This window comes from Panulirus ornatus, chromosome 5 (assembly GCF_036320965.1).
Source record: "Panulirus ornatus isolate Po-2019 chromosome 5, ASM3632096v1, whole genome shotgun sequence".
NCBI lineage: Eukaryota > Metazoa > Arthropoda > Malacostraca > Decapoda > Palinuridae > Panulirus > Panulirus ornatus.
In genome coordinates, this window is record NC_092228.1 from 16,213,893 (window position 1) to 16,226,392 (window position 12,500).

A 12,500-nucleotide genomic window follows, 5' to 3' on the forward strand; every position below is an offset into this window, starting at 1 on the left:
ACAACTTGTCACTACAGGACCAAGCCACACACACACACACACACACACACACACAAACAAAACCGCCCAAAATTAATAAGACGAATAGTAAAAAGACAAATAAACCAAACGACAATAACTAAAGAGAAAAATAAACGGCGGAGAAGTGAGGTGAAATACCTGTATCTCATGCCAACACAAGACTTGGAGCAGAGAAGAAAAGATAAAAGAAAAGAAAAAAAAAAATAATTCAGAATATGAGTAATGAAGGAAATCTTATATAAAAAAAATAACTCAAGTGAAAGAATAATATAATCCAGAAGCCTAATCTAAAAGCCTGCCATGTCTCATGTATCGAACGTAACAAATAATAAATAATAATAATAATAATAATAATAATAATAAGAAGAAGAAGAAGAAGAAGAAGAAGAATCGAAAAGCAAGCTTAAAAGAATCAATATGAAAAAAATCAGAAGGGAAGTATAAAAATGTGTCTAATAGTCAAAATAAACAAGTGGTAACCTTTAAACCACTACGTCCCTTCCAATATTCAACGATCATTCTAACTTGGAATATCTTCCACTACGATCAGCTCTCCAAAGTTTTTACCTTCTGGGAGATCTGAATAATAGATAACCCACCACCGTTCCCCATATAGCACCACCTCCCCTTAACATTTATCATCAACACTCTGGACCTTCATCCCAAAGTGGGCCCCCCACCCTCCTCCTCCTCCCCACTCCAAAATGGGCCCCCACCCTCCTCCTCCCCACTCCAAAGTGGGTCCCCCACCCTCCTCCTCCCCACTCCAAAGTGGGTCCCCCACCCTCCTCCTCCCCACTCCAAAGCTTGTACATCATTTTACTTTCCTAGAACGTCCTCCATCCCACACCCCCACCCCATTTTCACACAGTCTATCATTTACCCTAATTACTAATCATCATCATCATCTGGAAGCTCTAACAACCGTTTGTATTCATCACAATCATCCTTCTGAAGGACACGTCACGATGCCAGGTATCATGTCAAACCGTGGCAGTGGACGTGGTCTTAGAATCATCATCCTTACCACCTGAAGACAGTGTTTCAAAAAAAGATTCTTTTAAAACTGGTGGATGTGGTCGTTTGACGTTAACTGGCCTCACTGACCCTGGCAGGGTGACGGACCTGGAGCACCTAACCAACCAACCAGTTAAAAATGAGTGAAGGACACCTCCCTACCAATCACTGGAAGTATTTCCAATCACCGACTGTCGAGTATAGGTTGGTTTTCACCAATCCGTCTGAGGTCTCCAATCATCCAGCACATGACGCGAATAGGCTTGCCACCTTCCTCCCTACGTCTCCCCGCCCGTCGCAAAACCCCAGTAGCGACCACCGTCCTTGTCCCAATCCCGCTACAAGTCCCGTCGCAACCTCCTACATAGATCACCCACATCCCCACACCCTACCATAACTCCTCAAACCCCAGCACAGCTCCCCTGCGTGACCCCCCCCCCCCCCTACAATCAGTGCTACCCCGTCTCCTCCTCCCTCCCAGCGCTAATCTGGGATGAGGGTCAGGGAGACGGCGGCAGTCAACAGAATTAGTGCACCATAACCCCTTCTCAAACTCCGCCTCCCTTCCACGACCTGGTCCCCCTCCTACACTCCTTCTTCCATCCTCCTTCCTCCCTCTCCATCCCTATTTTCCACTCTCAAATCCTCCATCCTTCTCCATGTCTTCGTCGTCCATACCGACCTTTGAGCGCCGTGGGAGTGTCCTGCACTGCCTCCTCTCTGATTCCCTCCCTTCGCCTTAAGCCCGTCCGAAGAGGAGGAACACATGCATAACCTACCTGCTTAACATAACAGTTCTAATCTTTATTTTTTTTCTCTCTCTTCTCCTCTTCGCTTCAGACCTCAACTCCTTCCTTGGATCTGGTCTTCCTTCCCAATATATTCACGAATAACCTAAAAGCAAAGGGTAATAATTCCTCTCCCACTTTTCCAATATAATTTCCGAGGTAGTATATCCTCTCTACGTTACATACAGTGCCACTTCTAGGCTGTCTTCCTGCCGGCTGTTGAGCCGGAGGCTTGGCAAAGGGCGACGAGATGGATGCCCTCCAATTTCCCCATATCCCGTCTCGTGATAACCTCCTTATGAACCACCAGGTCTCCTGTCATCTGTCCTTCCACCAGGTCTCCTGTCACCTGTCCTTCCCATGTTCCTTCCTATTACTCCCAAGTACACACCCTCCTCCTCCTTCCCTCTACCACCACACAACCCTTCTCCTCTTTCCCCCACTGACACCACCAACCCCTCCAATGCTTCCCCCTTCCATCACCAACTCTCCACCACACATCCCTCCTACTCTTCCCCCCCCCCCACCAACCCCTCCAATGCTTCCCCCGTTCCATCACCAACCCCCTAACCCCCAACGGCTCCCCTCTCCACCACATCCTCCTTGACACCTCACCCCCCCCCCTACCACTACTTCAGGTCAAGAAAGATGAGCTAGTAAGGACCGGCTCCTCTGGCTGGGAGGGCGTAATTTTCCTTGTGATCCTCTTAATGCAATTACTCAAGCAAGAGGTTCATCCCAGCCAGCTGTTTGAGACATCAGAGGCCTGGATTACCAGCTGATACTGTAACTGGATACCAAACCCCCACACCCCCTCCCTTCCCCGCCTTCCATGTGGTGATGGGGATGGTATGGTGAGTCTGTGTGTGTGTGTGTGTGTGTGTGTGTGTGTGTGTGTGATGGTGAGGTGTGATGGTAGGGATGATGATAAAGAGTGATGGTGATGTCTGACAGTGGTGATGGTGATGTCTGACAGTGGTGATGGTGACGTCCCTCCTCGAGGCAAAGTGTTGGGATGGGTGGTGATGGTAGACACGCTACACTGTGACGCCGCCACCGGTGATGGGTGTAAGGTGATGACACCCATCTCTAGAGTGATGGTGCAGACCAGCTGTCGTGATGATGACGCCTTGCTCACGAAAGTGAAGTCGGCCGACGTATGACAACAACAAGAAGATAAATAACAACGTCGGAGACTATCACAGCGATGCAGATGTTTAGCAGATAGATATAGATAGATAGATAGATAGATAGATAGATAGATAGATAGAGAGAGAGAGAGAGAGAGAGAGAGAGAGAGAGAGAGTGTCTCACATCAGAGAATGCAGTGCATGACGAAAGGTTCCGCCTTCGACGAGAAGCAAGGCAACCATCAATAGAACGCATCACAAAGCCGCCAGCCCGGCGCACGTCCGTGTTGCAGCGATCGCAGGGCCAGCCCACCGCTGGCACGTCCCCTCGCCAGCGATCACACCGACCAACACCACCAAAACCTCAGAGTAAGATTGATGGAGGCAATTCCTGCTCGGTGGTCGTACACATCCCCCCACCTCCAGGCGGACGCTTGTCCACTGTGGTTAAATATATACTACGTCTCCATGTTGCCCCTCCGCCCCACCTCACACCTTGTGGTAACCAGGACGACTTAATCTTGCGTGCACGACAGCGCAGGTCCTTGTGGTACGACGGTACGATGCTCGAGCACGACGGTACGATCCTTGAGCACGACGGTACGACCCTTGAGCACGACGGCATGATTCTTGAGCACGACGGTACGATCCTTGAGCACGACGGTACGGTCCTTGAGCACGACGGTGCTTAGGTGAAATCCCTATATATATATATATATATATATATATATATATATATATATATATATATATATATATATATATATATATATATATATATAACCAAACTAGTCTGTGTGTTTAGAAAAAAATAATAATACTCCTACATTAAAATTACATAGAGAATTTACCTTCACCTCGCGCGTAAATCACGCGACTGACCAAAGAAATCGGGGGGGTGAGGGGAGGGGGTTAAGTGTCAACAAGGGCGACGTGAGTGTATGCCAACAATGAGGTTCCCGCCCACATCGCCGTTTCCCCACCCCACCCCCCCATCGTGAGGCATCACAGAGCGACGCAGCATTCTCTCCTCCTCCTCCTGCTGCTGCTGTCGTCTGACAGACAAATACCGTGGATAGGCCGGCATTAAGAGAGCATATTACACACGGTAAATCACACACCCGGAAATGAACATGCCACGAAGATTATTTCCCTTCCACCCACCCCACAAACCCCCCCCCCCCCCCCAACGCCGCCTAACGGACGCACAGAAAATGGAGGTTTGGCGCGTATTTCAGGCCACACTCCTCCCTCCTCCCGTTTTCTTCGCACGGACGCCGCTATTTCGTTTCTTTCAAAGCGAGACTCGTTACGTCGCCGCCCGTCGCTTCATCACCCTCCCGCTGAAGTGCATGACATCAACCACTGCCTCGACCTGCACATTCTAATCTGGCTAATTTCCTCTCTCTTACACTACGTGTAAATATGAAAAAGATGGGGAAAAAAAAAGATATATTAGTCATTTATTTCCTTGGCATAAAGGTTATTTCTGTGACTCACTCGTTCATCTTCATTCTGTGGTGCGCGCGCGCACACACACACATACACACACACACACGCACACACACACAACACACACACACAACACACGAACACACACACACACAAACACACACACACGCACACACACACAGAGGCAAGGGTGTGTGTGTGTGTGTGTGTGTGTGTGTGTGTGTGTGTGTGTGTGTGTGTGTGTGTGTGTGCATACATACATATAAATACAGACATAGTATATAAATATATATACAAGATTAAGACGGGAGGTAGAACGAGTTTATGTATAAGTCTTTCCATTTAACACACACACACACACACACACACACACACACACAGTTCACAGCGAAACAAAAGCACTCACCGACTAACAAACACAAAACAAAAAATTACAAAAAAGAACGAGAACAATCTTGGCCTTACAAAAAGGGAACAAAAGAGGAAACAGATGAAAAAAAAAGTGGAAGGAAAAAACCCAATGAAAATGCCGTTCATCTGTGCATAAAGGGCGAAAACCTCTCTCTCTCTCTCTTAGTAAGACCCGTCTCGCCGCCCAGACAAATGACCCTACGACCAATGGTCCACAAGGATCATTCTACCCCAAGATGTTGTCCCAGCGGGTTACGTCAACCTGCCGACTTCTATGGATCACTTGTATACACTAACACACACACACACACACACACACACATATATATATATATATATATATATATATATATATATATATATATATATAGCGACGTAATTCAAAAGTACCTCCACCCTATGCACGACGGTGCAATCCATGAACACGACGGTACGATCCTTAGCCACGACGGTACGATCCTTAGTCACGACGGTACGATCCTTAATCACGACGGTACGATCTCTGGGCATGAAGGTTACACAATGGTTACACCAGGGTTGTACCATCACCGTGCTCAAGGGTCGTACCATCATCGAACTCAAGGGTCGTACCATCATTGTGCACAAGCAAAATACGCACCATAAGACATCGACTCAGTCAGCAACAAAATCTAATGAGACATTTGTCTGCAGAAATATAAAAAGTATATCGGAAAGGATCACAATTTTGCGCGTGATCAAGTATATTCCTACGAGTCCACGGGGAAAATGAAACACGATAAGTTCCCAAGTGCACTTTCGTGTAATAATCACATCATCAGGGGAGACACAAGAGAGAAATATAACAATCAGTTCATATACAACGAAGAGACGTACCTAGGACGCCATATATATATATATATATATATATATATATATATATATATATATATATATATATATATATATATATAATAACACATAATCAACCAGAGTATCCATTAAGTCCCATCAATTTAAAAATTACGGCCAATATCAACCTCCACCTTTTCAAAAACACACACACACACACACACACACTACATAAAAAAAATCCTCTTAAAAAAGTTCAGGACTAAAAAATTTCAAATCATAATAATAATAATAACACCAACGGAGAATAGTGAAAAATATCCGGTGTGCGCGCCAGTATTCGGCAATCTGTAACCGATCACCATACACACACACATATATATATATATATATATATATATATATATATATATATATATATATATATATATATATATATATATATATATTCTTTTGCTTTGTCGCTGTCTCCCGCGTTAGCGAGGTAGCGCAAGGAAACAGACGAAAGAATGGCCCCACCCACCCACATACACATGTATATACATACAAGTCCACACACGCAAATACACATACCTATACATCTCAACGTATACAGATATATACACACACAGACATATACATATATACACAGGTACATAATTCATACTGTCTGCCTTTATTCATTCCCATATATATATATATATATATATATATATATATATATATATATATATATATATATATATACATTAATACCAGATAATCAACACGTATCACAACGGATAATGCACACACACACACACACACACACACACACCCCATCATATAGCATTACTACTAACGCGCTAAATAATTGTATCTATGCAAATTAGTCGGGTATAACTTGATAACCAAATGAGAATGACGACACTAACTGTATTCCGGGGCGTATGAGAGGGTAGAACATGGGATGCCACCATTACATATAAATATATATATATATATATATATCATGAAAAAAAAATATATAATTGGTCCAGCCAACTCACCTGAGCAGCGCTTTAGCAACAGACTGTGTGAATGCCAGCCTCGCCCTTACCTGTGGGGTAAACACAGACACACTGTTAGTGAGGCGGGGTTTTCGCTATACTGCCACTGGACAGTATACTGGACATGCTCTATATACATGTACAACCACAAACACAACTACAACAAACACAACAATAACAAAAACAATAATATTAATAATAATAATAATAATAATAATAATAATAATAATAATAACATTAAGAATATCAATAAAACAACAATACTAATAACAGCAATAATAATAATAATAATAATAATAATAATAATAATAATAATAATAATAATAATAAAAATAATAATAATAATAATAATAATAATAATAATAATAATAACAATAATAATAATAATAATAATAATAATAATAATAATAACAATAATAATAATAATAATAATAATAATAATAATAATAATAATAATAATAATGTTCAGTCTGTACTAGTAATGATGTTGTTATCTTGCCCCCATACATAACTCAGCCAGCATAACTAAACACAGAGCAACACACACACACACACACACACACACACACACACCTCTGGACTGTACATGTTTTCCCTGACACTCAAACACGGTAGAACTCCACTCCAGGATCCTCCGAGGTCAATTCTCCAGACCTACGTAGAACTCCAATATCAATTTTCAGTGGCTTATACATACAAGTCTCATTTTCCCATACATTTTGATCATGAATTCTGTCCTTATTGGTACACTTACTTTATACCTGGCGTTTTCAATGTTGGTGGGTCAACAAGATGCTTTAACCCACACCATACGTCACATGCTCACAAGTCATGAGTACCGACCTTACGCCAACCCTAACCTAGGCGGAAGACGATGCCAAGCCACACACTGGGTCGTCGCGCAGGAGGGAGGTACTGGGAGGTACTGAGGGCCGAGTCTCGCGGAGGAGGAGGAGGAGGAGGTACCGCAAGGCAAGGATCCCACACACGATTCGGACGACCGTGAGTTCCGAGTCTATGAAGCGTTTCGAAGGCTTTCAAACGACGCCCCCCCCCCCCCCCCCCCGCAGTGACTCCTGCTTGTGTGTGTGTGTGTGTGTGTGTGTGTGTGTGTGTGTGTGTGTGTTGTGTGTGTGTGTGTGTGTGTGTGTGTGTGTGTGTCTGCGAGATCAACAAACACAAAGTATTAGTCTTTCCATTAGAACACTCGGGGGGAGCAGCAGCCGGGGGTGAAGGGAGGGGATCACGGGTGTTGTCTCATTTCGAAACGATTTAGTGGATTACAGTGAACCCGTCGATCACTCGTCCTCACCAGGGGGGGACACACACACACACACACCTCCCTCCACCTACAGGCGCGCACTCTCTGCTCTCGGTAATGACCCCGATTATATCTAAATCCGCCAAGCGACGCTGCCTTTTTGTCACGACACTGGAGGAGACCACCCCCCCCAACCCCCCCTGCAGCAGGCAGGGCACATCAGTTAAATAAATCAAGGTAATCTACCACGAATGACGAAAATGTTTTCCCTCCCCCTTCCTTAAAACGCCTCACACACGATCTATATAAAATCTTTTTTTTTTTTTTTTGCTGTACCAGCCTCCCGCTCGATTGCACTAGCGCACTTTGTGCAGCCTCATACACTTACCAGAGTCTTATTGTTCCCTTATCTATATATACTAGTTAGATGCGGTGCCCCCTGCTGGGATCTTGGCATAACCCAGGACGATAGCGCTTATCGGCTGTCATCGGGATCCCCCCCAACCCCCCCCAAGAATCGCGAGGCCCGACGGGCCACCTGTGTGAGCACACCTCCCCGGAGGCGGGCGAGAATTAAGAGGACGAGCATGACTCGGGGTCCGAGATGTGCCCTTGCCACTACTACCCCCCCGCCCGAGGTACATCAACTTGTTTCCTGGGGGAAGAAGACAGACGCTGGAGCCTGGACATGGGTCGACAGCCACTGAAACCATGGCTGTCTTTCCCTTGTCAGACAGCCACTGAAACCATGGCTGTCTTTCCCCTGTCAGACAGCCACTGGAACCAGGGCTGTCTTTCTCCTTTCCGACAGCCACTGAAACCAGGGCTGTCTTTCCCCTGTCAGACAGCCACTGGAACCATGGCTGTCTTTCCCCTGTCAGACAGCCACTGGAACCATGGCTGTCTTTCCCCTGTCTGACAGCCACTGGAACCAGGGCTGTCTTTCCCCTGTCAGACAGCCACTAAAACCACAGCTGTCCTTCCCTGCTGAAAGACGAGGTTCACCTTAGTAAGCACTCCCGCTTGACATCAACCGATGAACTTATATACACGCAATGGTCTTCCTGTCTCTCCCAGGAACTACTTCCAACACCTGCCTTATCCTCCCACACCTTCGGCAGACCGTTCGCCCTGCCCCCCCCCCCCCCCTCTCTCTCTCTCTCTCTCTCTCTCTCTCTCTCTCTCTCTCTCTCTCTCTCTCTCTCTCTCTCTCTCTCCCTCTTACTCACACATCTATCTATCTATCTATACACACACACACACACACGCGCGCGCGCGCGCGAAGCATTCACTTCAACAGAATCGCTATCGCGGGGCAAATCAACGAAATTCCCAGCGGCTTTCAATATATATATATATATATTTTTTTTTTTTTTCCCTCCCTTCCATAGGAACTCACACATGACATCATCATCGACCAGCAGCCTCCTCCTCGTCCCGCACGTGTACCAGATATCCTAATTAGCAACATACACACACACACACACACACGCTCAACAATACACCAGCCGGCTGGGGCAAGTAAGGACTGAGGGAGGGAAAAATGTGTGTGATTGAACCAATGTTCATTAGACCCTTCTCCACTGTGTGCCAGGACGGTTGCGAAATGTTCGGTCTATGTTACAAAATCATCTCTGACGAATGGTCGGTAAGGAAAGTTGTGTGCCACACTACGAATTGCCAAAGGTTTTGATTGGCTGCGTCACATTACGTATTGCGAAATGTTTTTGATTGGCTGTGCCACATCACGTATTGCGAAATGTTTTGATTGGTTGTGCCACATTACGTATTGCGAAATGTTTTGATTGGCTGTGCCACATTACGTATTGCGAAATGTTTTTGATTGGCTGTGCCACATTACGTATTGCGAAATGTTTTTGATTGGTTGTGCCACATTACGTATAGCGAAATGTTTTGATTGGTTGTGTCACATTACGTATTACGAAATGTTTTTGATTGGCTGTGTCACATTACATATTACGAATGGTAATGATAAATGAAGTATTACGAAATGTCCTGTGCGACTATGTCACATTATTACGAATGTTCTACATGGCTATGTCACAATACAAACGCACCGTTTGGCTATGTCACACTAAACATTACGAATGTTCTCTCTGTCTATATCGTCACATCGCGCATTACGAAATGCGACCTGTGGCTCTGTCACTCTTAACATTACGAATTGGTCAGACCAACTACATCACACTAAATACTATATTACATATGTATTTTTTTTTTGAGGGAGGGGGGGGGGGGGGGAGGGAGCGGAGCGACGCAACTACAAAAATCAATACAGTAACAAATACAGTATAACGGGTTTCAACTGGACTGTAAACCTTTTTAATACATAAATTTGCATTTCATAATCGTAAGCTATCAAATGAAAATGCAGGAATCGACATGACAGACACCAGTTAAGAGAAAAAATATTCGTTTCTCATTGTCACTTTCACCGAGCAACATTATATATATATATATATATATATATATATATATATATATATATATATATATATATATATATATATATGCATAAAACCACAGAAAAATGAAACACTGTAAGTTCCCAAGTGCACTTTCGTGTAATAATCACATCCTCAGGGGAGATACAAAAATGAGATAGAGGACGTAGAACAGTCAGTTCATATACGAGGAGGAGACGTAGCTAAGACGCCATTGGTAAACACAAGCGTTACCGGATGGTGGTGTTCGGGTCTGGCAACATTCCAGTCTTAGAATTTGTACATCAACTGACTGTGGTACGTTTTCTATCTCATTCTTGTATCTTCCCTGACGAAGTGATCATTACACGAAAGTGCACTTGGGAACTTACCGTGTTTCACTTTCCTGTGGTTTTGTGCATATACTAGATCACGCTCACCACTGTGACCTTTTGCTATATATATATATATATATATATATATATAGAAAGATATTCCAAGAATCTGTTTCAACCCAATTCTCCAAAACCCCTTAAACTTCAAAAAACTTCGTGACCGTCCTAGAACCGTCCTAGTTTCAGGTCTGCCTCCCAGACCACTCCAAATGGTCGACTCTAACCTCCAAGGCTGACAAGCAGGTTTAATCCTCCCCTGATATGACGTCTCTCATCTCCCTGACTTCAAAGAAGAGATCGCTCCTCCCCCTCTTCCTTCAAAGAAAATACTTGCCCGTTTCCCCCTTCCTTCAAAGCGCCTTCATGTCTACTGGACGAAGGCAAGCGCTGCGTAATACAGTAAACAACCTGTTATCCGGATAACCGATCGTTCCAGTTATCCGACTTGTCAAATAAAAGTTCGGTTATCCGCATAAACGATCGTTCCAGTTATCCGACTTTTTAAATAAAAGTTCGGTTATCCGGATAACCGATCGTTTCGGTTATCCGACTTGTCAAATAAAACTTCGGTTATCCAGATAACGGATCTTTGTGGTTCGTGAGTTGGTCAACGGGGGAGCTGTATCCGTTGTTTACATCTGTCGACGGTAAACAAACAGGTGTGTTCTTCCTGAACAGTTCATTCTAAAGCATCATTCTTTTTTGTTTAGTCTCGGAAAAATGGCACCAGCCAGGCATCCGACATTTCCGGGCATTCGACCATTTCCAGGACTTTTGAGAGGGGTCTGGAATACTGAGCTGGTCTGGAATAGAGCACCACCATCCAGCCCTCCGACATTTCCGAATACTCGACCATTTCCAGAACTCTTCTTCAGAGGGTCTGGAATATGGCTTTACCATCCAGGCCTCCGACATTTCCGAATACTCGACCATTTCCAGAACTCTTCTTCAAGAGCGTCGAGGGACGAGATTTGTTTGGCATGCACCTTCGTCTGTTCCCGAGACGTAAGGAAAAAAGGGTAAGTTCTACTGGTGGCGGGGCGAGGCGGGGGGAGTCTCCTTCCTTCATCTCCTCGTGTTACATCTACTTGGGCACTCGACCTTCGTCCGAACTCTCGCGCAGAGCCCAGTACGGTGCCCTCACCCTGGGAGAGTGCCACGAGGGAGGGAAGGCGGCGGGGGGCAATGAGTGCCAACAAGGATGATTGAGGCAGAAAAAAGGGGGGTAAGGTGCCACATGGTGAGGGAGGAGGGAGGAGGAGGAGAGAGGAGGGTACAACAAGGTGAGGAAGGGAAGGGGGAAGGGGACAAGGAGTGCCACATGGTGAGGGAGGAGGGAGGAGGAGGAGAGAGGAGGGTGCAACAAGGTGAGGAAGGGAAGGGGTAAGGGGACAAGGAGTGCCACAAGGTGAGGAAAGAGAGAGGAAGGGGGTGGATGGGTAAGTTGGACGGGAGTGCCACAAGGAGGAGGAGGAGGAGAAGGGGGGGGACAGGAGTGTTACGAAGGGTGAGAGGAAGATGAAGGGGAGCGGGAGTGCCACGAAGGGGAAGGGGGAAGGGAGTGCCACAAGTGTCGCTGCCCCAACATCGACTCCGGTCGGCTATATTGGCACTCCCCAACCCCCCCCCCCCACTCGCACCCCTTCTCACATACCAATATTGCGCACGCCACCAGAACACTAAGGCAAAAGTTAGCTGTGTGAAAGGTGCGAGGCGAGACGAGACGAGACGAGACGGGAGGGGAGGGGAGGGGAGGGGAGGGGA

General features: G+C 45.6%; 1 protein-coding gene across 12 annotated transcripts in view; it reads right to left on the reverse strand.

Moving 5' to 3' along the window:
• LOC139748602 (TOX high mobility group box family member 4-B-like) overlaps positions 1–12,500 on the reverse strand; it is an 844,810-nt gene that overhangs the window by 319,535 nt on the left and 512,775 nt on the right. Inside the window, exon 2 of one of the 12 annotated variants that reach the window (XM_071661733.1) lies at positions 6,637–6,686. The exons of the other annotated variants lie outside the window; for them this stretch is intronic. The gene's annotated coding sequence lies outside the window, so the exon portion shown is untranslated. The remainder of the gene's footprint in view (positions 1–6,636; positions 6,687–12,500) is intronic. 12 annotated transcript variants of the gene reach the window in all.